The 26255-nt window shown below is 39.0% G+C and overlaps 1 protein-coding gene and 1 long non-coding RNA gene across 4 annotated transcripts in view; one reads left to right on the top strand and one right to left on the bottom strand.

Annotated features, from left to right (window-relative positions):
* LOC122632951 (thyroid receptor-interacting protein 6) overlaps positions 1-26255 on the top strand; it is a 217738-nt gene that overhangs the window by 107690 nt on the left and 83793 nt on the right. The window contains exons 1-2 of one of the 3 annotated variants that reach the window (XM_043820282.1): positions 21933-22450; positions 24288-24291. The exons of 1 other annotated variant lie outside the window; for it this stretch is intronic. The gene's annotated coding sequence lies outside the window, so the exon portion shown is untranslated. Of the gene's footprint in view, positions 1-21932; positions 22823-24287; positions 24292-26255 lie in introns of those variants that run through there. One more of the 3 variants, XM_043820283.1, reaches the window with a different exon arrangement.
* LOC122632957 lies at positions 12137-21899 on the bottom strand. Its single transcript, XR_006327979.1, has 4 exons — positions 21324-21899; positions 18974-19147; positions 18322-18457; positions 12137-14222 (listed from the first exon to the last, which is right to left on the bottom strand). It is a non-coding gene; the product is annotated as an uncharacterized LOC122632957 (long non-coding RNA).

Here is a 26255-nt window from a genome sequence, read left to right as displayed (position 1 = left end):
ATGGCTGACTGGTTAGCTGCTGCTGCTGAGGGACAAGGACGGGATGTGTTGCTCGAAGTGATGGGAAAGGGACTGGAGGATGGTTCTTAGGAGTTTGAGGAGATGGGAGTTTGATAGAGAGGGGAAAAGAAAAGATGGTGAAGATGTTTTGAATTCATGAGTGTTGCTTCCCCGATTACGATAATAATAATAGTAATGATGATGATTATGATATTGCCAGCATCAATCAGTTCTTACTTTCTTTCTGTACGAGGAAAATCATAATAATATTAATGCTGATTATAATCAAACGAATTACCCTTTAGAATTTGGTAAAAACTTATTAGAATTAACGAGTGCATATTTAAAATGTACGCGTTCCATGTACAAATCTCACACAGTTATCACTCGATCAAAAATACCCTTCTCAAGAAGGCCGAGAGAAAACCTTAAGGAAAACAAAGTACGTCTTAGATTCTAAGTACTGGTATAAAATCTTGAAGGGTCGAGAAGAAGGCGATTCTTTCTAACAGCTACATAGAGAGAGAAAGAGAAAGAAAGAGAGAGAAAGAAAGCATGGACACGCTCGAAGTGTCCGATCTCAAGGCTCTATCGAGCAAAAGCCCTTTATTTGCTCTCCTTTTCCACGGCACGGGCACATTTCGAACGAACGTACATACGAGCGCGAGGAAGAGAGAGAAACACAGAGTGGCTCTCGACACGATCGCGAGATTATACCTACACCCACGCCAGGAGATAATAGATAGTAATTGCAGGCTTGTCCGGGGCCGGCCCGTCCCGGCTCGGAATCGGCTCGACAGATCGATCGTTGGCGAGAGGGTGGAGAAAGGGGGTGACTGGGATGAGAGCTCGTGGGAGGAGATAATGATGCGGCCTGGCAAGAAATCGTTCTCACATTATTTTCTCGCGTTTCGTGCCACTGGCCATGTGTGTTTGTTTCGTTACATCCGTATGTATGTGTATATATATATATATATATATATATATACACACAAGTATAAGAAAAAGTATGAATGTGCGGGAATGGGAGGAGGAAACGTACACGTCCTATTGGAAAATATAATCAATTCGGTATCTTCCTTCAAGGAGGTTTTTTTAGAACGAATTTATATTTTAAAATTATAAGAAATGATTGATAAAGATAGAATTGATTAAATATCGATGAAAAAATCTTATGTGCAAATTATTGATTATGAATCACGATGGGAATCGATACGGAATTTTGTTCATTCTTGTTGTTCCTGCAGTGGTATGCTCGAAGTATGTGGAATTCGAACGACAAGAATCGAATCCCTGCTTTCTCCTTGTACTTTTAGTATGCATGTGTGTTCAGATAGAACCTTTCGATCCTTCCACCCTCTTTCTTGCTCCTTCTATTTCTCTCTTCTTCTTCCTCTTCCAAACGTGTGGAATTTCTCTTTTGCATCTTGCTCGAAAGTGCTGAACGAACACCTGTACAGAAACTTTTTTCGCAAATATATTATGTTGTTGTACATTCCTCTCCATCTGATCGAACGAAACGATTAATTAAGGAAAGAACGTACCGAATAAGATTTATTGTGATTATATCACACGGTTAGAATACTTACACTCTTCCATAAACATCATTTATCTCTTTAAATATATGGTTCACTTTAAATGTAAAGTTCATATTTATTTTAATTAGATTATTTACCACAGTTGTATCGATCAAAAAGTGATTTTCTAAAATTATTTTTATTACAATATTTTGTCCATCGTATTAACACAATATGAATCAGAATAAGTTATGTTAGTAGAAGAATAAATCTGAATTATTCTGATTCGATAAGCAAGTTCTAAGAATCATTAATGAGTTTTAAGGACGCAACCATTTGAGTAAATCGTCGAGAGAGATCATTTTTTATCCTCTCCCGGTCAAGTTTCACGGCTGTGAAGCCTTTAGCGCATAACGCGTAAGCGCGTAATTGCTCGACGACGTGCTGGCAGATTATTATTTATCGTGTTAGCTAAGAGCAATCCTGCAAAAGGAACTTAATCGTACAGACGAAGCGAATCGTTACAGATATTTACAAGTAAATACATTTAGATTCAATCGATCATTACGAATCCTAGATGATAATCAAGATTGTTAACTCGCCAACTTGTAATTGGTAATTTATTACCAATTCTTAAGGGATATTTAAAATCGAATATTAAACAATTTCATTTTCACATTTTCGACTTATTTCTTAACATAGAATCACAACTACCACAGTTATACTATAAATTATGGAAAATTCTGTATATCCAACGAAATAAAGTTTAAAGAGAAAGAAAGATAGAGATGAATAGATACAGAAAGAGAGAGAGAGAGAACACACGACACTGTTGCAGCGTGGTCGCGTCATTCATCGTGGGCTTTCCGGCTGTTTATCGCGATAGTCTGGCAAACGGGAAGCGGTTACAATGGCGGACACGACGAAACAAAGAGCTGCTACCTCGTGCAGGTATCTACGCTATCACCCTCTCTCTCTTCATCCCTCTCTCTCCTCTCTCTCTCTCCTCTCTCTCTCTCTCCTCTCTCTCTCTCTCTCTCTCTCTCTCTCTCTCCTCTCTCTCTCTCGTAACGACGTTCGTGCGGGTTACTGTGGATATCGTGGGTGATAAAGAGATGGAGGAGACACGAGAGGAGAAGGAGGAAGTGGTAGAGACGTGTGGAGACTAGACAGGGGTGTCGAGCGATGACAAGGAAGGCTACCAAACGAGGGCGAAACACAAAACGAACGCGAGAGAGTCACGGTTATAGTCTGATAGATCCGAAAAATGCGTTTCGCCGCTCGTAATCGCGCTACGCGCGACTCCCAAACGAGCTTTGCTAGCGTGCGTTTTAACGAAACTTGTGTGTGCGAATGAATAAGAGAGAAAGAGAGAAAGGTAGAGATGGTTTAGTGTGCGAAAGAAAAGGATAAAAGGGTATGCCGATCGGTGACAAAACGTATCACGCGGTATGGATCGTACAAAAGCAACAAAACCGTTTACGTTACCGCGGAACGCTAAGGGTCCATCCACAATGGTCATTCTATGATTTTTTTGATTCCTATGTATTGAGATGTCTATCGATAGGATTCGTTACGAAAACGACGAGTTTCGTTGTTTCTAAAATACTTGTGTATCGGTTGCTGAATGGTTATAATCAAACTCTACTTTCTTTGGGTAATATAGAATCGAAATTAACAATAATAGTTACAGTACGTATATAATTTCGGGACGTTATTCAGAATGGAATAAAAGAAAAAAGACGTATAAGAGAACTTAATTACTCGTCCAGCCACGTGACAGAAACGAAATAGTGCATCTGTCCTTTCTTTCTTTCTCTCTCTCTCTCTCTCTCTCTCTCTCTCTCTCTGTCTCTTATTCGTTTTTTTCCTCTTCTTTCGTCTTCTTGTTCTTCCTTCTATTCTTCGAACAATTCAAAGTCATAACCTTACAATGTATTCGTTGAAGCTGCGAAGGTGCCGGCAATGTTCGTGCGAGGGCTTTGCCATAATTATTCGGCCAGTAATACAGGGCGCCCTCTTGAGTGGCAGCTCATATTACTCGCCTAACCCGCGTGAAAACTTACCTCCTCTTTGGTAGGGACGAAGGTAGAACGAGTATTACTGTAGAGAGGAAAGACGAAAGAAGACGCATATAAGAAAAAAGGAAAAAAAAACAGAATTTTTTTTTCTTCTCCAGAATCCAATTCTAGAAATCCAAAGTGCATATCTAGTTTTCCTATATCATAAAAACGAATAATTTTATTAAACATAATAAGCGATGAAGACATTCATTGTTTGATTATATATTAATTTAATGTATATTCCAGTAAAAATGAAAAAAATAAAATAAGTTAATGAATGTTTGGCGTCGATGTAAATGTAAGTCGATAAAATTGATGATAATATTTACGGATGGTTATAATCGTAATTTTCAATATATATAATTAATGAAAAGAATGTTGAGGTATACATTGTAAGAGAAAATTATTTGACCGAGATATTAATAATACTTAATGAGGAAATAGATAACAAATGAAAATCCCGATTCCATTATCCCGAATTGATTAAATAAAATGGTAGCGTAATTTAAATCTTTACATTCATTAATTATCCAAGAATATGAATAGGAAATAACTAATACTATTATATTTAATACAGTAATTGAATCGTGAAAAGGTGTATCTTTTGGGACATTAGGACATTAGTTTCCACTTACAATTAAATCAAGTGTCGGAAAACAATTTAGTACTAACTAAATTTTATAACTTTTAGATTTTTTGGTTACTTATTTTTCGAACTACTTACGTACAATTACTAACCTACGTGCCTAGCGAAGAGTATATCATTTTGTATGCTGAAAAATTGGATGCGCGATAAACGAGAAAGTTAATCGTAAGCTTCTCCGCTCTGTACAAGTTCTACCTCGCGGATATATCCACAGTCTCTCTCTTTCCCTCTCGTACGAGAGAACGACGAGTTCTCGTCCGTTCAAAGGACGTTGGCGACTGTCTCCGATTAAATTCAAATTAAAATGTAAATTAAAAATTTCTATCTATCTCCACACAGCAGCTCGTTTCGTAGATTATATTTTTCGTTATTCTTTCAATTTGAAAAGACAACGTACTTCTTAAGAGAGAAACATAAGTATCTTCACGAATAAACTTTCCTGAAGCACCGAATTTCTATTTCTGAGGATATCAAATTGATTAGAAAGGATAGCTGCGATCGACGAAGTTCCTAGTCTTTTAATTAACTACTCGACAGTTGAATTTTGTTGTTTTTGATTCCGACATTTTTCTATTAACAATGTTAGTCCATCCGAGCAAATTCGTGCGTGAGTAAGAGATAGAGATAGAGATACATAGAGAGAGAGAGAGAGAGAAAGAGAGAGAGAAAGGGTAAGAGACCGTAGAGACGAGCAATGGAAATTTATTCCTTGTTCTGCGCGGCAGCTGCAAATTAATTCTGTGTCACTCGCGCTCGCGGACAGAACGACCGGTCTACTCGAGAGGAAAAACAGCAGTAACGAAGAAAAATAATCCCTGCTATGACGACACGGCTACGCTGGTTCGATGTTGCACACCGCGAATATACTTCTCTCTCTTTCTGTCTCCCCTCTCTCTCTTCCTCTCCTTCTCTCTCTCTCTTTCTCTCATTGCTGCCAAAAAGCATCGTTGCGATCATTTCCAGAGAAATGCAGAAAAATGTTTTCCGAGTACTGTCTCTCCCTCTTCCTTTCTCTTTCCCTTTCTCTCTCTCTATCTATCTATCTATCTATCTATCTATCTATCTCTCTTTCTCATTCTATCTCTCTCTCTCTCTACTTCTTGTTCAAGCATACGTATAATACAGACAAAGATCTCTATGATTCAAAACCTATTTAGTCATAAAATATCATATTTTCACCTAAAAACGAGTTTTAAAGTATATCAAAGCAAACTATAAACAACCTGTATCTACATTATTCCGATCAAAATATATAAAATTACTACATTAGTTGTTAAAAAGAGTTATTCAATACTTATTATTTTTGCTATTATAGTAGTAATTGTAATTACAAACATCATTCTACAATACCGGTAATTTTGTACTGTAATAAGTTAATGATCTTATTTGCATGCCACAAATAACTACATATTTATCTCATTACGCCAAATGTAAAAACATAAAACAACCTTAAAAAGTCAAGCATTGTGATCAAGCACGTAAGTATTGAATGGATCTAACTCGGTTTTGCGTGCACTCTCATTCATGAATATCCTCGAGATACGTCGTATCGGTAAAGTAATTGGCGATTAAGAGCTGACGATCGTCTCGCATCATCGACCAAATCGTTTCCAAGGAACAAACCTGTAAAGGATAGTAATGGAGAATAGCAGGCGCGCGCGAGCACACACGAAAACAGGGATATCCGAGGCAGGTATCTCTAGCGAACAGACGAACGACGATGGGGTTGAGAATAGAGAGTAGGAGTGAGTGAGTGAGTGAGTGAGTGAATAAGTAAGAGAGAGAGAGGGAGAGAGAGGAAGATAGAGGATGGACCAAGCGTGCAGGGTAGGGGATTAATTAATAACGTTGGTAATTGGACTCCGTTCGATCTAAGATAGCTCCTATATAGTCCCTTCGTAGTCCCTCGCATACCGAGCCGGATATATGTATGTGTGTTTGCGCGCGCAGCATACTCGAATAGCCCCACGACATTTGACGCTTGATTACGCGATCCATTTTGAGATTAATCATACTTTGGGATACGCATTTGCTTATTGCCTCGCAAGTAACGATGTCCCAAAGTCAAGCATCGTTGCTTGATAAACAGCTTACTTTTAAGGATAACAGAGAGATTATGGTTTATATGTGTCAGTAAGTTAGAAGGTTTGGCTAAGAGTAAAGTTGGGTTCAATAATAAAAAGACAATTAAATGGGGTTGGAGTAAATTAATTTCTGTTATATCTATGAACGGCAGAAATCAAGAATTGCAGCAGATATCAATATGGTCAATACTCGTAACAACGTAGTCTGGGTACCATCTTTCGTTACATCGTCATCATTATCGTACCAGTAGATCGGCTTTGATATATATACACATCGACACGTATGTGTGTGTGTGTGTATATATATATATATATATATATATATATACATATACACATATGTATAAGGGAGCAAGCCGGTGCGTTTATACGAGGTAAACAGTGCGTGGACGTGATTTAATTGAAAATCGAGGTGTGCGCTTCTCTCTCACTCTCTCTCCTCTCTCTCTCTCTCTCTCTCTCTCTCTCTCTCATTAGATTTGTTGCATGACTCAGAACGACCAAAGTAGAGAGAAAGAGAGACAACGTTCGCTCAAGAAGTCCATTGACTTGCCGAGTGACGTAAGCAATTAGTGCGCTGTTTTGTTTGCACGAGTACACACGGCTTAAAGTTGTTTGAGTTCGAGGTGAAGCGCAGCGCGAGGCCTCGGTGACTCGTTTAAAATCCTTCCTCTTCGTCTAACTCTCTCACTCTCTCACTCTCTCTCTCTCTCTCTCCTCCTCACTCAGTCACTTACTCTCTCACTCACCTATTCTACCTCTTTCTCTTAACCCCATCTACTTTTTTTTCTTATTTTTTTCTCTTCGTCAGAGAATAAGAGAGAAAGAAAAAGAGAGGCCATGCTTGAACTTCTTTTCTCTTTTTTTTCACTTCTTTTTTTTCTTCGTCTTCTCTTGGACCACGTTCCTCTTTTGTCTCCTTCTCCAGACTCGTTTGCGTGTACTTCCTCTCCGACGACATTTGTGAAGAATTACAAAAATGGTTATCATTTTCTTTATTGTTACTTCCGATACAGATCTAAATTGATTTAGGACGCTTTATTTTCTACTTGTTAAAATTGAACATACAAGTTTTCGAAAATCTATCTGGAAATCTTAAAACGACTTGATATTATTTGGATAGTAAAATAGTAAGATATCTTCTGCACACGTTTCCCCATTTAAACGAGAAGTATGAGGTAAGAGACGCGGTGTAGAGAAGAAAGAAAGGTGCGAATTTCCACGTTTCCGAGAAGTTTGCCGACTAAAACAGGCCCCTCCTCTGTCCCGATATCCTGCCCGACAACTTCCTGAGATAAGCCGTGGCGATAGAGGCGTAAGCCTTATTCCCATCCCTTCTCTCTCTCTCTCTCTCTCACTATGTCCTCCCTTTGAGAACAGTGATGCCAAAGGGGCCCTATCTTATCTACTACAAACAAGAATTACGTTCCTCGTATAATCTCTGTTCGAGGCCTCTGTGACCTCGTAATTTATTATACGAAGAACTGTACCTTAAAACACGTGCAAATAATCCTGAGACATAAACGAAATTTTGTTACATCGTTTCTCGGAAACTCGCATTCATTTCTGAAGTGACAACTGCAGATTTCAACTGAATATGAAGACACTTCCTTTTTTTTAGTCATTTTGACAAATTCATTCCGGTAAAAATGACATTTTGTTACTGAAGAAAATATGAAATACTCACAGGAATGAAATGAACTATGCTATTCTACGTCATTCCAACAAGAACTATCGGTTATTCATCGATCATTTGGTCGGTCAAGTACGATCGATTAAGAACGAGGAGATTTCTTTGATGTTCATTTCTTTCTCAATCGACACTTCATACTTCGTTCTTCTTCCATCCCACAAAACATTTCAAGCAACAGGATGTAGTACGTAGAACGTTCCGATAACCGGCTTGACATATCAAGCGAACCATTTCGCGCGTGCCTTCCTATCGAGCGTCAAGAGTCCCTAGGGAGAAAGAGTGAGAAAGACGGAAAGCACGAAAGACAGAAAGAAAGAAAGAAAGAAAGAAAGAAAGAAAGAAAGAAAGAGAGGTAGAGAAATTGGTGGAACGTAGAAGCGAAACGGTTTTGTCGTCAAAGAGAGGATCATTTTCCACTCTACCAAGGAGAGACTATCGTTTCGATAGATACCTCAGACGGCGAAAGGGGGCTGGAAAGAAGCTAGAGAGTCGCTTTACTGCCTTGGTTTTTTGCTCGCGGCATCCTGATTGGTGTTTTTGCTTCGAGGCCCGATTCGATCAGTAGCGGTAGCACCAGCACAAGGTGGCCTGTAAGCTAAGAGAGAAGGGAGAGAGAGAGAGAAAGAGGGGAAGAGAAGGAGAAAGAGAGGGAGTGGGAGAGGGAGAGAGGAGAGAGACAGAGAGAGAGAGAGAGAGAGAGAGAGAGAGAGAGAGAGAGGACCTTGCACGGTGTCAGTCAATTATGCCTTAACAATGGGGTTACGTTTCAATTACATCGACGAGGAATTGGGTATATCTATACGAGGACGAGTAACTCCCGTCGTGACTGGGCTCTATAATACCCAAGTCTATTCAGGACTCCGCATCTCCGAACGCAGATAATCGTTAGAGGACTCGGTATTAGACGTCGGCATGATCAATCGGTCGATGACGTTGTATCTGTTCCTGTCGATTCTATGTATAAATATCGCGGTCATCGTTGTCATCCTTGATAAGAGGAAATTTATCCGAACAATTTCCTCCCGGAAAGAACAACAACACTTTTTGAGACTTAACCATGTTTTGAAAAGAACTTACGTGTTTCGTTGCTGTGTTAAAAATTAGAAAAACGAACACGTTCCATTTATATAAATTAAATATTGATTCTAAGTTATGATCAGGTCAATATTTCAATACTTTTTTCTTTTTAATATTAATAATATTCATCATATGTATCCATAAGAACAACAATTCAGTAATCACAATTAAATGTTTGATATTAAATTTAATTTCATTGATATTAAACTTTTAAGCCGACGAAAAATACTCGAATACGTCGAGTAATAGGCAAGAGATATCATGTCGGTCGAAAGGAACGCATTCCATGCGAGCAAAGGGCCTGAACGGAGCCTTAAGGACTCGACTCGCCGACGATGCATCTGGGAGAAGAGTGGGAGAGGAGGGCGACCGCGACAAAGGACATTCTAGGGGGCGATTCCCCCTCCTCCTCTTTCCGCTTGACTCTCTCTTTTTCTATCTTTTTCTTTGTTTTTCTCCTTACCTCAGAACGAGAGAGAGAAAGAGAGAGAGACAGAAAGAGAGGCGGTCCATGGCGTCCCGACGTTGCCAGTTCGTCGACTTCGGGGCCTCAAGTCCCATACTCACGGAACGGGCCCTTATCTCTCTCGGGCCCACGCAACCGCGCGTCATGTCATGCAATTTATTGGATCGATCGCGCCTTCGTGGAAACTCAGCGCCGATCCATGGTGAAAGCCATTCGCTCGCTTGCTCTCTCGTTCAGGGGCCGTTCTGGTTTCAGGTTAATAACAGTAAAACAGGGATTATAAAAACGTGCGCTTTGCTTTCATCTATTCCAATGAATCATTGTTCCGGGATAAAGAAATCATTTCGATGACGTTAATCGTTTCTTGATACGCTATTGATTAATCCTTAAAAGGTGGAACGATAAATTATTCGCGATGATTCACTTCTTCCTTAAACGGTTTCCGGTCGATTTTATTTTATTATTACTACTACTATGTATATATTTGATTTATTCATAGTTTTATTTTATTTAATTTTTAACAAATTAATACTTCTAGTTGCAATATAATAACAGTAACTATAATTGTATACACAATATATAACAATCACTACAATAACAAAACTAATAATGCACAAATCTTTATTCGATATACGAACATACAGTTAAATTTAGCAATAGTAGTATTCGTTATCCATCTCAAATCTTGATCTTGCGTTTGACGTATCAAAAGCTTTGTGATGAGAAATTATCATTGAAAAGGAAAGAGCGAAAGAGAAGACTAAAAGAAAAAAAAAGAAAAAAAGAGAAAAGATTATACGAAAGCATTCTCAAACTGTCGAATCGAATTTCTGGGTAATGGCTTTGCTAGGACTCCCGCTGCCAAGAACATGGGCCCGTCTACGGTGAACTTAAATTAAGGGTGGACCCCTCATTTTCTTAAAATATTAAATCATCGTCCTGGTGTCGCAGCGGGGGCTACCATGGTGCATCCTCCGGGCCCCGTGGAACGAGCTCTGGGTGAAAAGGAATTAAAATTCATTGGTCTCAGAAACCCATGTCACCGGCCGAATGCCATCGTAAATACCTGATCATCTCTCTCTTGCTCTTTGCCTTTCTACCTCTCCCTCTCTTAAAAGGTCACCTTAAAAATTATACATCTAGAAACTTGCCAAGGGCTCTCACTCGATAATTTTAGACCGTAACATCAGTAATAATTACCCTCAGTAATCGATTATCGCCTTAACTTTCGGAACTACGTTTTGGTTAACGTTTTGGTAACATGTTTCTCAAATATGTATATCTATTTTCGTTTCGATCATAAAAGTACTTTATCTCGTCGATTTATTTTATTAAATGTCAACCATGGATGGTTTTAAATGACAGGCATTAAGATGAATTCCCTGACTCACTCTATCAAAGTTTATTTCATGTGTCAATCTATTTTCAGGAAAAATCTACTACAGATTATTTCACATATATATACAAAATCCATCGTTGGTTAAATAATTAAACCGTTCAAGCGATTCTCATTTATCCACTGTGTTGATACGCTTCGTATATCAATCTTATTTTATGTACGACAGATTGGTGTAATTTTTTTGACAAAAATAATCTCTCGATGCTTGCTAACTATCCTTATCTTCTATTTCTCCCTTTTAACTACTAGTCTCAAAGGAGAATCTCAAATTAGTTATGATTGTATATAACTTGATTCGAGCGCTCGTTGAACAATATTCGCGATTGGATTTGTTAATTATTGCAACGGCAACATCATGTCAAACGTGTATTCTATATTAATTAAGTACTAATTTAGGTACTATTGTGTATCACAGTTCCTGATTCACAGTGGCAGCTTCACCGTGGGTCTAGGTTAGGATATACGTAACGTTCATCTATATTACGGAAAATATTTCCATTTGCTATTATAGTCAACAATCATGATTTCGAATTTAAAATAAATAATAGAAATATTTGTTGATAAATGTAACATGGAATTGTGTATGCATTAAAATTTTTTTTTCAACGTTACAAAACGGAGAGTTATAAAGAGATTGAAATCTTTCTAAAATTCACCTATCACCTCTCTTACATCGAGAGCATGATCTCTCTTGGGTATTCACAAGAATGTGTCGCATAAGTAGAGAATGGATAGGAAGAGACAGAGAAGGTTCTAGGTTGTGAGAGAGAGGGAGTACCTGTTGACAGATATTTGCATGTGAATAGAGCTTTCTGTACCACTAAGCGACTCACCTAATCTCCTGGAGATTATTTTCTCGCGGACACAGGTTTTCTACCCATTGCTGCTTCTCAGTCCGCCATTATTATTGTAATTTTCTCTCTCCTCTTCCTTAATCTTTATCCTTAATCGACCTCGTCGATCTGACGTGAGGCGTGAGTTAGGTTTAACGCAAAGGAAAAAGAGACTTTAAAAGAGAAAGTAATATTTTCTTCTCATTATTCTCAGTTTTACATATACATATATATTTCATTGATGGAGTCCGATTTTAATCTTTGATTTTTAATCTCTAACGGGGATAAAGAGTAAAACTGTAGAAAGGGCATAAGAAAAAGGGAAAAAAGAGATAAAGGCAAAGAAAGAGAGAGAGAGAGAGAGAGAGAGAGAGAGAGAGGGAGGAAGGTAGAGAGAAAGCTAAGGTAATCGAGTAGAATAACCCGAGGCATCCAAGATATAGACGGCAATCTAAAGGGACCTAGATAGACCTAATTTAATTAATAGGCTTTGGACGGTCACGTTGTACATGCACGTACGGATTAATGACCGGATAACATTGTTAATTTCACGTCGACCGTCCATCATGTCAATGCAAAGATACGACACTGACAGTGAGCCTGACGTATACCTTACATTCGTATACTCCCCGACGTGCATTTCTGAGTACATGCGTGTACGAAGAACGTGCATATGTAAGTACCCTTTCGGCCCATAGGCGTAGAGCTGCTTGTTTTCTATCAGAAAACACCATATTTTTGTAATTTTATATGTCAATGTCCAAACAGATTTTCGAAATTAAGAAATCATACAAACTTAATCGAGATCTTTTTGAAACTGACCTAACCTAACAAACGAATACATAAAAAAAATGATCATTTTATTAAACATATCACAACTCGCACGCGGATATACTTAATTATAAAGAAGATATTGACATTATCTATACGTTCTACCTGTAACTATAAATAATCTGTAAGACCCAAGAAATTACAAAAGAGAATCCACCAAGATCGCTGCCAATGCTTCGAGGTATCTTCATGATAAACACGGAGGATGACTATGATCAAAGTGCTTCGGTACACATAATTGGAGTATAGCGCCTTGAATAACACAACTTTAAACAAGCCCTTGCTAAAGTTTGTTTGTAATGTTCGAATTAGTTTAATCCATCTATCAATGCTCTATACACGTTACTTGCTTCGTAATATCTTAACCAAGAAAGTCATCCCATTGATAAAAGGTATCGGTGATTGGATTGCGAAACAAATTAATTGTTATTTTTATATCTGTCTGTCTCTTTTCAATAAATTTAAACTTAAAGTTAGGATATAAAAAAACTCTTGATGTTCCAAAATCATCAGGATTATTCGTTGAAAAAAAAGAAGAATTATTTTTGTTTCAACCTTATCCGAATAACACCGCGGTTGATGAACTTTAAAGATAATCAAGAAGGAAAGAATTCTTCTTTTAGTCTTGTTCTCTGTGTCATACTTTCTCATCGTCTGGGTTTCCTCGTCGCAATGAAGGTGGCTGAAAGAGAAAGATATAGAAAGAGACAAGAATAACGAGGGCCGGCAGGGAGAAGAAGAGAGATAGCAATTAAAAGGTATTTATACACCAACCAATTCGTGATCACCACTCACGTCGTTCCTGGAGCTTGAATAGGTCCCTGGATGATGTATTAACTCGTATTTGTCTCCTCACAATGCCCAGCTAAACTGTCTATCTCTATCTCTCTCCTCCTCTTTCTCTATCGTTTTCTCTGCCCAGATGCCCGACGTTTTACACTCTTCCATCTCTCTGGAGATCATACGGACGACAGACGTGCATGGTCGACATTATAATAGGATAGACCATACGGAACGAGAGACCAGGGACTGTGGAACAACTTCTGGGAGCCCCGGAAGGAACGCGATTTCGTAAAAGGAAAAATTTCATTCCTACGAATGTACATATCGCGTTATTTATTTATCTATCATCCGTACAGACTTTATTCGTATTCTACATTCTTTTTAAATAATAAAAATACTTTAAAAGTGTGAATTATTAAAAAAGATTAATCGTAAAATTATCGAGTCATTTTGAAGGACAGGTATCATAGATAGGGCATGGTCGAAATAAATTTGATTCGAAATGTGTAGAAGAGCAAAACTGTAGAGAGAGAGACTGATCTCCGTCCCTGCTGGTACAGTTCCACATTCCTCATTCTCAACGGGTGGTCCGTTCCTCGAACATGTCCGTCTTTGTCTATTCTCTTAGAGACGCGATAGTTCCGTTGCATACTTTTTGTGATCGATCACACGACCTCGTCATTCTATGTGATAAGATTGCCTTTAATCTGCCAAGAGATGGAACGAAACGAGCATACCTCTCTTCGGTCCGACACGCGTCAAAGCGCGATGCGATTCCAATTGAAGTAATCAATTTTTAATCCAAAATGACAAGCCAAAAGAATACATGTCTAGAACAACAGAGAATATTATTACATTTTTTTTTCTATTTTACTGTAACTTAAAATAACTATCTAATACTTATTATATTTCATATGTATGTTAATTCGTATTTCTATGTACGTTCAATTCAATTGTAATAATCTATGCAATCTGGAAATCAAATTTCTCATAGACACTCTTCACTATTCCTCCAAATCAAAATCCAATTGTATTTGAACAGTACGAATTCCCTAGATGTCCAGTCGCCTTCGGCGAGCATATTTTAAACGAATCACGCGGTACGCCGAGTCTCGTACATCCTAACCTCATATGTTAATAATCTCTTTCGTAGAGCCAAAAACTTTTGATTCGTGACAGCGTATGGTAAAAGTTACTCTACATTCCTTTTTCCGAGGTGAGGGAAAAAAAGAAAGGAAGAAAGGAAAGAAAGAAGGGAAGAAAGGGAAAAAGCGTGCGGCGCGCGCGGGTGTCCGTAAAATTTATTAAAACCACAAACAGCGGAAACGCAGCCTGATTTCTAAAGCGTTCTGTATTTTTCCAATTCTGGCTGGTGCATGCGGTTAATTACCTACATCTACTGGACGGAACGAGATGGCTGTGTGGTGGATGGTGTTGGAGTGGGGGAAAGAGATGGAAGAAGAGAGAAAAGCGTTACACTAGGAAATATTTCGAAACGTCGACTGATCACGTCCGTAGTCGCGGACGCGCGCACGCTACCTCGCGTTTGCACGAGAAAACTTCGAAATTATTCTCGATTATTCAAATTCGCAACCCTTGCCGCGAGCTGTATGAGGGCCGATTCAAATTTATGCAAAAGTCCGGCAACGCGAATCTCCGTTCTTATTAATATGGATCAATTTGACGTTCCTCCTCTTGCCTTTTTCCCCTCTTACCGTTGGCTCTCATGTACGGTACTTCTCTTACTCTTTCCGCTTTCTTTTTTTCTCATGGTATAGCACCTTCTCAAATTGGACCACCTAACAGTTGAAGAGATGCTCGTACAAACGACTCTCTCTCTCTCTCTCTCTCTCTCTCTCTCTCTCTCTCTCTCTCTCTCTCTCTCTCTCTCTCTCTCTCTGTATATATATATGTATATCACCCTGATTTTTATGATTTCTTCAGATTCCTTTGGATGAAACATACCAAAATATTGATTTATCAAATCATTTATGTTTATACGTAATCTATAAAAGTATGATAATGCTCTTTTTGCCCTTTCCAATTTTTTTAAATAATTACTTTCTCAAATGACAACAATGTACGTGCGTGCGGTGCATATGTACATACCTTACAGTGCGATACGAAATGCCCATTTGACCTTGTCTCAGCGATGTCTTCGACAAGTTCAATTGCCATCTTGTTCAAACAATCAAAAAGATTGTAGGAAAACTCGAGAAAGAATAGTGCTTGGTCTGCCCAGATCTCGTACTAGGTAACTGTTTGGTCTAACAAGGAAACTTCCATTTTCATAGCTTGAAATGATGATCATTCAACAGATCAAGTTTGATCATTTGCGTAATGTTGATATATAAATCTATTGTTCCACTTAAATTAAAAAATGTTGTAAATGTTAACTATTTGTCACTTTATAAATTATCGAAACGAGATTCATGCGTAATCAGATTTAGCAGACTAAACGTTAAGAACAGTTATCCAAAGTAGATAAATAATCATCTCCGAAGTTTAAAGCAAGAACAAAGGTTACTTTCACGATTATGAGGAATAAAGGTAAAATCACGTGGTAGGGACGGATCAGTAGCCTCTTTCGAACGTGAACCAACCAGCGGTTTAAACCTTTCGCTACGGTCGTGGCACACACAGTAGAGAGTTTGCTGCACGCAAATGAAGAATTGTCAGCCAAATACGGTTCGAGGGTGGTAAGGGGTGTCAGTAGGGGATGAATGGAGCGTAATACCGGGTCTACCCTGATTGTTGCCCTCCCTTTACCTTTCTCCCACAACCTCTCGAACCCATCGGAATTTCCAGTACGAATTTCCGCCGGTGACTGCGACGTCACTTCCGTCCCAGAGACAAGCAGAATCGTATCCTTTCTCTAACTCGTTCCCGTTTAACCTTCCCACACTCTCTTGCCCTTTCCCACACGCCAAAATGATCGTGTGCGATTCTACAAAGTTCTACTTGATCATCACGTTCAAGTGGATCTTCAAATTTTATCTTGCGTAATATGAATGTTTTCTTTCCTTCTACGAAAAAGTTATTGCTACGATTTTCTATATCATTCAAATGGCCGAACACGCGCTTTCTCTTTAGTTATCCGCTCTTTTTCAATGTTCCCCTATTAATCAACAATTTGCTTTTGTCATCATTATAATCCCAACTTCATGGTATAATTTGTCCTCATATATTTTCAAAAAAAGAGTTTACGCATCGATACTGCTAAAAGTTCTTGTTACAGTTTTTCCAACAAGGTTGTTGCAATCATGAAACTCATTTGAATGCATATTAAAATGTGCAATTGTTTGCTCGGTGTTGGTTACGTACAAATTTTTCGAGATACTGAATTTTCAAAAATGGATGTATAAAATAAAATTATTTTGTAAATAGTTAAGAGATCACCTAAGCCGCTTACGTTTTATATAGAAAATAATATAAGCTTGCTAGTTCTTAAAGAAAAGATATTGATTTTTCATTCCTACAATATAAAAAAGAGGTAAAAAAAAAGAGAACAGAGAGAGAGAGAGAGAGAGAGAGAGAGAGAGAGAGAGAGAGGAACCATAAGGCTCTACTCCTTCGCAGCAGACGTAAATAATATAGTTGAAAAGGTAAATATAATTACCTAACCGTGTGTGTAACGTGCTTGTAAGCGACGCTTTTGAAAGGCGCCACCCCCATCGACGTATCCAATGGCACAGCGCGCCTGCTCGAATTAAGATTTCAGTAGCTCCATTCCATAAGATTGCTCGGTAGGTCCATATAATCTAACTTAGACTACGCCACAAAGTCCTTCGTTTTTAAAATCTACCAAAGCACAATACAGGTACGCGAATACCGGTATTTTCCATTAATCGTCGATTCGATATCGACGTATCCATTGTAAAATTGTATCCCTAATGGAAAATAAATATCCAAAAATATAAAATATTTGATTTGTTCATCAATGAATAAAAAACATTTTCCGATTGAACAAGTAAATACGTTTGAAGTGCAAAAAGTTAACGATATTTTTAGTGAAATGTTGACAAAGTAAATGTTTGCAGGAGCAAAGAAAGAGAGGAAAAGAGATTGAGAAATAGGGGTGGTCGCGAGAAGGTACCCTTAGCTTTATTAGAACGGAAACGATGTATGAGGCTCGATTCGCATAATGTACCTCTACATACGTATCTATCTACGTATGAAAGTATTATGTATACGGTGCTCTTCGAATAAACGAACGAAACGAAACGAAACGAAACGAAACGAAACGGAACGAACGAACGAACGAACGAACGAACGCGCGTTCGAATATACTATTCGTATGTGAGTACTTTGGTGGCTTGAGTGCGCTTCGAGTATTCGCGTAAGGTACGTAGGAAAAATATGTTCGACGTGAGTACGCGTATGCGGGGGTGAAGAAGAAAGGAGAAAGAAAGCGGGTGGGTGAGGGTTGGAGTAGTGGTGGTGGGTCTTCGAAATAATTGGCTCTCTTGATCGCTGGCCTCGTTCGAAGGACCGGCTTTCAATATTCCTGTTGGACTTATCCCTGTTGAACCTTTTCCTTTTCTTAACTTTCCATTCCTTTCTCCGTGAGCTACGATACGCGTCGCTCTTTTCGCGTCCCTTTTCTCTCTTTCTCTTCTTCTCCTCTTTGGCTATTCGATCGTTTCTCAACATTAGTTGAATGTTGTTGTTTCGTTTTTTATACTATTTCATTTTTCAGAGGAATCTGTTTCTTACTTCTCCTGTTTCTACTCTCGTCCACGATAACGGCTAATAATTTAGTGAATTTTATTGTTTCTCCCGTGAAACCTCCCTGATAGACTCGAACGATCCAAAAACTTTTTTCTCTTCGATGTTTTTTCCGCAAACTTCCGAAAATCATTACGAAGTTCACGAAAGCGTTCAAGCGATCGTAAACTCGCGTCGTAAAGGTCGCCAAAATAAACGCACCTTACATGGTAGCCTAGCGTAGGCGGATGTCATGTCCGTCTGCAAAATCATTGCCACTAAAAATCAGAGGTTTCCGCAGGAAATTTATAACACTTCTCGCATATCTATCGACTTTCTGGTCTCCTCTTCGTTCATTCTGAGAAAAGAAAAGAAAAATAGTGGTCTTCGAATAGAAGAATTGCGGATCGATTTTCTCCGTGTTTTAAAATTTGCAAATTGTCATCTAGTGTTTACGAATTTTACAACTGTTAATTTATTTACCCATAGTAACTTTCGTAGTGTGCCTTTACTGCAAAATATCATACTGCTGTCTTTAAATAAAAAGCTAAGCAATATTGAAAAATCGTATTAGAAATCTACCTGAGTCTTTACTTAAACGAAAAATTATGATATCGTGATTGAAAGTTTATGAAACGATATAGGCCGCGATATTGGAAATATGCTAGTATTGTAGATATGAACTAAACATCACGTTTCTACGATCCAACCTGGAGATAATGCTCGTAAAAAGATATAGCTGAGTATATACCGTTAAAGAGCGTAAAGGAATACAAACCAAGACAGACATACATATTTAGGATTACTCGATTGGCGATCTCTCCTTGTTTGAGAACCTGTCAGTCGATCGGTAACTACACAAAAACACACTTACACTAACTCGTACGTGCCTCTCCCTGAGTTCCTCAAGCCATGGCTCGTCGTTTAGTCGGCACCCCATAGACGGTCGCAGGCGCACTTGTCAAAACTCTTATCTAGAGTCGCATCTACTAGCTAAGAAAAACAGCAAAGTTGAACCGCGGTAACTGGTTGAGCTGGTGGTTAGGTCCTGGACAGAAAAAAGAGAGAGAGGGAGAGAGAAGGAGAGAATGACAGTTAGAGTAAGAAAACAATGGAATATCGTCGAAGAACCTACAACGGTGGGCTACGTTCGGGAAAAAGGAACAATGGCGTGACCAAGCTCACGGAAGGTTTCGGATAATTGCAGCGGATAGCTCGAAAAGGTGCCGACCGTGAAGGGCTCCGATCGGTACGCTTGTCACGAGGCGTTAGTATATCTATCGCAAGAAGCGAACTTCCTGCGACCCGAAAAGACTCGTTAGAAGGTTTTAGGATTGTTTCTTTGTAATCCAATAAGGATAAGATTTCTCTCGAGAGGTCGAACCCGAGGAGGATCGACGTCGAGAGGAATTGTTTTTTTCTCTTCGCCGGCTGAAATACACGGCATGTTTCAGGGTAGTTGAACCGAGAACTGTCAAAATAAGCTATCTCAAAGTTGAAATCGAAACAGGAATGTAATCGTTCGAAAATAAATTAGTAGGACCTGTTTGGATGGGTTTTTTTTAAATGTTCAGATTTCTTTACTTTCGATAGCAATAAAATTTATACAATGATAGTTTTCGATGATTTACATTTTAGCAACAAGTTGTATTTTTAACATCTATCGACGTATCTTTAGTTTCTATCTGCATATTTCGGATTTAAACGTCAATTCTCTTTACCCGAAATTTATTTCGCAATATTACATTATGATATATCTTTAATAACAAAAAATAAATAATTTTTGCTGTAAAATTAAAAATGATGATAAGTAACATTGTACAATCACGCGATGATAAAACCACTCGCATGATTTCAGATAATCGTTAATCAACCAACCAATACACTCGACTAATACACTCTTCTGATGTTACAAAGTATCTGATTAATTGTTTTAATCGAAATTAGCTAGCTCGAACGATCATTGAATAACATGAAACGAAAGAGTTCATTGAAAACGAAATTGAAGTAAATACAATCAATTATGTTTTATTAAATTTCGAACGAATATTTTATCTCTTTTAAATATCATTTTAATGTCTCTGGTATATGCAATCTCAATAAAAAATACAAACCTTAGAATCTTTCCTTATAGTGAACATTTTCAAACAACTTTTTACAAACTTATCAATGACTTTTTTTTAGCGATTACTGTCCTGTAACTGTCACACTTGCGTTAAAGATGTCCCGACTCTCGTGATGTCCTTATCGGTTTAGAGAGTTTAGAAAAAGAAGCAAATGGCTGCTACGAGAGGTTAGTTCAGCACGTTTCTACGTAATTGTTGAAAAAAGCGACTCTCGATAGCATGCCAAGTTACCGTCGGTCCGAGACGATGCTCTTTTACCGGTTCATTCACCTGTCCGATAGCCTCAAAGTATCCGGTTGACTCGATTAAGGAAATGCAACAACCGTGAAGAAGTTAACCCGATACGTTAGATATCAAATATGAAATCAATTTTGTTAAACGAAAATTTAAGTCAGTACAGCAGTGCGGACAAAGAGATATACGTAATGCTAATATTTACAAAACAATTCTAATCTATGTTTACAAATCGATATTGTAGAAACCGTTTCGTGGAACAGACGATTACATACAATCAACGTATTACTCAGCTATACGCTGCTATAAACAATAACACTCGTGTTTTTCCATCTAATAAACAAAGTAACGTCCTTCCTGTTGAATAGAAAAAAGATAGGAAAACGTCGTTCGTCGAAACGATCAATGCCGTTTATTTGAAATAAAGCATAGGACAAATTGTCGATTAATCCCTTTAGAATCGGAAGTTAATTAATTAACGCTAAAAAGAGCGAGTTGGCTAAACGTCTCTTTAATTTCGTAGTGATCCCCGAATTGAATTGCTCCGATTGCTAGTGAAAAGAATGTACCTTGCTCGAGAAACGGGCGGGAAAGAACAGCGTATTCGAACTGCTTAAAAGCGGCAAGCTGCGCGCACGAGTGGAGGAAGACGAGAGAAGGAAGAGAAGAAAAAAGGGGAGAAAGAAAGGAAAGAGAAAAAAGGAAAAGCACAATAACGCTCCTCGGCGATAAGTGACTAACCGTTGGCGACGTTGAACGCACAGCGACGAAGAGGACGAAGATTGGAGAAGGGAGTAGAGTATCGAGAGTGAAGGAGAGGAAGAGAGGACAGGAAGGCGGAGCGTAATAAAAATAAGTAATTACTGCGAGTAATCCTTCTCCCTCTTCTCGATCCGGAGTAGAGAGTGTCGCGTCTCCCTTCCAGGTACCTCCTTCCCCACGCGAGAGAGTCGTTCAATTAACGGGAATACCGTTGTCCTTCCTTCGCTCCTCCACCACCTTCAACCTCCCACCAGCGAGTCTTGCGGAAAAGCTCCCCGCGAAACCCGCGAAATGTTTCACTCGTGAAGTCGCGTGGAGCTCAACGTACCGCCGGAGGTGGTGTATAGAGCAGGCTAAGAGAACTCTCTTTCTCTTTTTCACTCTCTATCTCCGTCTCTCTGTCCCTCTCGCTGGGACGCCCCTTCTTCGCTCACGCCCCTGACGTTAACCCCACCAGGCGGCGTTAACGGCGCGCGACTCCCCTACCGCACTCTTTCCCTTCTGTACTGCTCCCACTACAGTGCTCTACTGCCGAGCTCGATCGCGCTCGGCTTCGTTCGGCTCTGTGTTTCCCCCCCTCTACCCGACAGACGCTCCGTGAACGCGTCGCGCGGTACGGAGAGCTGTGGTGGGGGTATTGGCCGTAGCTCCACTCGCTCGTCGGACGTCGTCGCGTACAGATGTGCTGTTATCTGTTGTTTGTTACACGCGAGCGATAGTGTACCATCCAAACGCGCGCGTTTATACTCTGTGGTGCTTCTCTTTGCTCGATTACCTTCTTCTCTTTATCTATCGAGCTTTATCTTCTTCTATTTGACGAAAAAACGATACGAACGAACGAACAAACGAACGAACGAACGAACGAACGACCGAACGAACGAACGAACGAACGAACGAACGAACGAACGAACGAACGAACGAACGAATGAACGAACGAACGAACGAACGAACGTATGTACGTACGAACGAACGAACGAACGAACGAACGAACGTACGAACGTACGAACGTGACGGAAGGTCAATGGTGTGTGTGAACAAGAGAGTTTAGTGTGACAGTGTACGGATATGAATTCTCGAGACGACCGCCATGCGTCTCCTTCGCCAACGAAGGATCCTTCTTGGAGACACGGATTGATGCCACGGGATCGTTTCTACGGTGAAGAGCCACTCGATCGTCCTAACTTATCGTGTTCAACTCGATGAAGAACGATTGCCCAAGGAAGACGACGGTGAGGATCTGTTTTCTTAAAAAAGAAAGAGTAAAAAAGGAAGAATCGATACACCAACAAAGTAGTTCGCGCCTTTTTTTAATTAACTTTTGCCGCTTACGTCGTCGAGAAAGACATCGTGTGTTCTACGAGAAAGATAGTGTATTATCTCAAGGATCTAAGAGTAAGAGTGGAAAAGTCGAGTATCCGATTTCTGACGGTTGTGATAATTCGGAGCCTCTTCGAATTGCTTCGAAATCGGGAATAGAAAAATAAAAAACGTGACACGCAAGTGCTAGCCGCGAGGGAAGATAAACCTCGTAAGTTTTCTTAGCGATTTTCTTCCCAAGGAGATTGTAAGATCGACCAACCCACGGCATGCCGTGGCTCGAGGTGAGCAAAGTTTATCTTCTTAATGTCAATGACACTCCAATAACGAGACTCCAAAACATATTCTCTAAATGTATCGCGTTGTTGTCGTCTGTGCGCGTAAAATGTAAACACGTAATAAGGGACAAGTGTTTTTTTCTCTTTCACCGAGATCCGTAATTGTATTCGAATATCAAATAGGACGTTTTCCTTTCCTTTTCCCCTGATATCCAAATCTGAAATTCAAGTTCGCGCAATTTATAGCTCGCTTAAGAAAGACTTTTTAGAAATTATTTTAAAAACCGAATATCTCGACGCGACAAGGAAGTTCATTTCGAACGAAGAGCACGACGGAGACTGAATGAGAGGAGGAGGAGAGAGAAGAAATTTCCGTGTAGGAAGCGTCTGGAGAGAGTGTCGGGACACGCAGGCGCGCCCATTCTCGCCACGTGCTCGCTGCACTTCGTTCAGATTTCTATGCCGTTGTGTAGAAGAGGTGTTAACTGTTTTCTCTCTCTCCTTTTTCTCTTTTCCTTCTTTTTTCTCAAAAATCGTAATACCAAACGAACAAACGTATACACATCGAGAGCTTATATATATATATATATATATATATATATATATATATATCGAGGGTAGATAGAATGCGACGTAGCGAGTTGGAGTTCGCTACGTTGGCAAAACAAGTAGTCAGTTACGTGAGTGCTGGCGGACGGCCAAAGAGCTTTGAAGTTTCAACGTTGAGCATGAATCTCTTTTCCCTTTCTTTTTCTCTACATCACTAACTCTCTCTCTCTCTCTTTCTTTCTCTCTTTTTCTCTTTCTATCTCTCTCACTCGCTCTCTCTTTCGTGATATAACTCGCGGAGGGACACGCTCGACTTATTTTTCCCCTCTTTTCGTCTTTCCGCTCTCTTTTCTGTAATTCACGCGGGGTATTGCCACCATATCGCCTTTGTGGCGCGTCCAATTAGCTTGGCCTTCGTATATATACACATATGTACATGTCGAAAGAGTGAAAGAAAGAAAAAGAAAGCTCACGTTCAATGAAAGTGTAACTAGGGACCTTATGAAGAGCGTACGCGAGCCTTCGATTCTTGAAACTCCTCTGAGCCGCACAACGAACCGATCGAATGCTCGTTATTTTAATTGAAAAAGAATTTAAACTATTTCCTCCAAGCCTCTATAAAATCCTTCTATTCTCTAATTAATCTCAATGTCGAATGATTCAGTTGTTCCATTACTATAAATGACATAAGATAAAATTAGTAATTCAGCCCGTCACCGTTACCGTCATCGCTATGAATATGATGCTAGTCGATATTAGGAAGACTTAAAGATACCTATATTGTTGAGTTCGTGCGAAAGTGGCAGTTTGTAATTAAACGACGACCTTATCGTAACTGGGTCTACGTAGGTTGCTTGAATGTATACGGGAATGAATTAAAATGTAAATATTTGATTAAAGTTAATCCCAACCAGGTGGGTAGACTGGTATAAAAGAGACGGAGAAAGAAAGGCTAGGATAAGGGTTTATAAGAGCATATGAGAGAAAGAGAGACAACGCGAGGGAAAGTGAAAAAGGTAGGAAAGAGGAGGCATAGAATTAAAGAGAAAAAAGAAAGAAAGAAAGAAAGAAAGAGAGAGAGAGAGAGAAAGAGAGAGAGAGAGTTAAAGAAAAGCATGGTGGTAGTAACCCTAAGGGGTGCTTTTTATTGCCGGTTTTTATTAGCTGAGTAGGTGTAGTCTGTTTCTCCCTTCGCAAGGCTTTCTCTGTCTTTCCTATATACCAGTATACACATATATATCCGCTATTCGAGTCCACGATGCAATGAAGGAATGGCGGGGTAGAGGGTTGATTAAAATTACCGTTGCGTCAGGAATTACCCTGTGATATTGAAAATTAAATTAATATAATACAATACCCCATCCCTTTCCGGTAGCCGGTGAGACTAATTAGTTATATTATGGTAATTAAAAGTTAAGTATACCTACGTATCTGACCAAAGAATCCACCATAGCATTATGACATGTACATTTTCGTATAACTTACAAAATCTTTATTTATAAGTCCATTTTTAAATTAACATATGAAAATTATTCTTTCATTTTTCTAATTCAATATCAAGATAATTTTAAGATACTTTAACTGTATGATTTCGAAGGTTATACCGAGCCAGGAAAAAGGAAACAAAAAGTGTACGAATGAGGACATGCATATATATATAAGTCAGTAGGAGTTTAAAGTATAACAGTTGGCAAAGAGAAATGGAATGACATTAACGTAATATATATATATAGCACATGTAATCATAGCGAAGAAATGCATATATGTGATAGCACTAAGGTATAATAGGCAAAGATGCTATATCAATTATTATTTACGCCAATTTATTAAAAAGGTCTGCTATGAAGCACATATCTTTACAATTCTTAGCCAACTGTAGCTTTCTTATATATTCGTCGACCGAATTCAATACTTTTAGATGTCCCTTCTTCCCCCTCTCTTCTCTGCTTTTCTTTCTCTCTCTCTCTCTATCTGACAGATAAGTTTATAACTATGTTATGAATACGCTTCCTTTCATAAATTATCGAAATGCTTTCAAGAAATTGTAGGATGCATTAGCTTACATTACGGTACTTCCATTACATTATGAATATTACTTCGTATATTGATGAGGAGGAGTGGGGAGAAAAGCAGGGGTAGCGATAGTGGTGCTAGGAGGGAAGAAGAGGAACACGGCATAGAGCCACATCGTATTTTATTATTCTCGACATTTAAAATAGTTCGTGCTACCGTGATAGTTATTACAACATTACGGAAGGCATTAACAAAGATAAACATAATTATTTAAATACACGTCAAGTAGAGTTTGATGTTTTTTTTTTTTTAATATTTAATATTTAACCATTTTAATAGTTACTGTATAACAGACATTTTATAGAGCAACAAAAAATAACGAATATGATATCCTTAAGATTTTCTTAAAATAATTCCAAATTTATGCGAAAAATAGTTTAGCCCATTATGCATATTTTTGTTTTTGTATGCATACACTCAACACACACACACACACACACACTTCAGACTTTCTTCGTTATTACTACGTGGGACGCCTTGATGCATTAACTTGAATACATCCATGAATATTATCCCGTACTTTGGCGAGTACACTCGGAAGGCGATGATTGCAATAGTGGTGGTAGCAGTAGGGGAAGGAGATGCTTCGGAGATGTAAGAGAATGGAGTGGGGGAAGATTGGCGAGGGGTCGGCTAGTATATAAGGTATAAGGTAGTCCATTAGCGTTAATATTATAAACGTTAGCTGCCCTCTGGCCATCCCAGTAACATGCTCGCGCGCGCATGCGTGGTCGTTTTCACAAACACGTACATAGGTATACGAATACTCGGCTCTTCCTATACTCTCTCCCTTTCTCTCCCTCCTTTTACCTCCCTC

Source organism: Vespula pensylvanica, chromosome 11, assembly GCF_014466175.1.
Source record: "Vespula pensylvanica isolate Volc-1 chromosome 11, ASM1446617v1, whole genome shotgun sequence".
Lineage (NCBI taxonomy): Eukaryota > Metazoa > Arthropoda > Insecta > Hymenoptera > Vespidae > Vespula > Vespula pensylvanica.
This window is presented reverse-complemented; position numbering and strand designations above follow the sequence as displayed.